Below are 1,755 nucleotides of genomic sequence, written 5' to 3'. Positions count from 1 at the left end.
ATTAAATACTAATTGCTAAATAAAAATAAAAGTACTGTAGTAGCTAAAATCCCAAACTTCACTCAACGCCCTAACAATCTCTCAACGCAGGCCTCTCCTGTCGCAAACGTCACTTTTAACTTTTTCTCGTTACCCCTGACAGACATGAATAAAGTTGTGTAGAGTATGGCCTTGTCTAAATTGTAAGTTTTTTTTCTCTTTCTCCATCATATCAAATCTTTAGACACATGTATAGAGTATTAAATATAGATAAAAAAATAACTAATTACACAGTTTGATTGTAAATTATAAGACGAATCTTTTAAGCCTAGTTAAGCTATGATTGGATAATAATTGTTAAATACAAACGAAAATGCTACAGTACCAAATACTGATTCCTAACCTCAATCTGGCCCAGTTTCATCCACCCCGAACGCGTGTTAAATGAGAGCTTCTGCAAATTGTCAGCCCAAGCCTTCGGTACCTAGGTAGCTCTGACAAACTGCGAGACTGCTATTTTGCGTGTTCTATTGTATACGTGGACGTTGGGCTAAGACAGCGTGTAGCCTTGGGGAGGCCTAGGGATGGCAACGGGTACCCTCGACCCGTTTACCCGCGGAGAAAAACCCTATTAGGGTACGGGTTTGGAGGATTTTGCCCCCTACGGGTATGTTACTGGGTGATTACCTCACCCATTGGGTGAAGCGGGTATAGGTGCGTTCTTGTATACCCTAAACCCGTTACCCGATGGGTCCCCCGTTTGAGTATGACACATAGATCCATCCAGTCATTAAACAGTATATAGAGAAGAAAACCCTAGCGTTCCAATTAATCCTCCTCATTCAGCAGCGCCGCAACCCAGGCGTCTCCGCGTCTGTTCGCATCCGCTTCTTGCGCCGCATACTTGCATGATCATTCTGAATTTTTTATGATGTTAGCTTTGTGAATTGTGATCTTGTGTTATTGTTAAATGGGGATGGGTCACCCGATGGGTACCCGTTACCCACGCGGGTGATGGGTCTGGGTAAATTTGAGACCCGTCACGGGTAACGGGTACGGGTGACGGGGTGTTTGAACCCTGGTGGGGGCAGATGTGTTCTTCTGCCCCCCACTGGGTTTCTCACCCGTTGCCATCCCTAGGGAGGCCCTTAAGCGTCTGCAGTGTGCGGTTCGATGCCACTCCGATATATTTGACCTGCTCCTTCACGCTGTGAGGTCGACTCGACGAAGGAGCTACTCCCATGTAAACACAGAAATAAAAAATCATGCGTTTTCTCTCAGCGTCTCTTCTCTTTTCTTGTCGTTGCTGCTCCCGCCGCCGAGAGGAAGTTGGAGGAGCTTCGGGGGCTCGAGGACTTCGACGTTCCCTTCTGCGCGCACCGGCGGCACCTACCGCCCCTAACAAATCCGGCCAGCAAGACTGCAGGAGGAGGGGTAGCAGGACTACAGGAGGAGGGGGTGGCGGCGAGCTGCAGGCTCCGGGCAGCATACACCGGGGCAGCGCCGACGGCTCCATTAGATCTGGAGAGGAGGAAGCGGAGGGAGAGGAGGCGAGCTGTGAGAAGGCGCTGGAAGAGCTATGCGAGAGGAGGCGAAGATGTCCATGCGTGCGGTGGGTTGCGAGGATAACGACGGGAGACAAGAGGTGGGAGACGGGCAGAGGTAGCTGAGAAAATTATGTATTTTTTAATGGTGTGAGTCCCACGTACAGAGCTAGGTACGGTTCTATACTCCGTGGTAAGGCCTTGTTTAGTTGGATGAAATTTTAGAATTTAG

Source organism: Miscanthus floridulus, unplaced genomic scaffold, assembly GCF_019320115.1.
Source record: "Miscanthus floridulus cultivar M001 unplaced genomic scaffold, ASM1932011v1 fs_708_1_2, whole genome shotgun sequence".
In the NCBI taxonomy this organism is placed as follows: domain Eukaryota; kingdom Viridiplantae; phylum Streptophyta; class Magnoliopsida; order Poales; family Poaceae; genus Miscanthus; species Miscanthus floridulus.
This window is presented reverse-complemented; position numbering follows the sequence as displayed.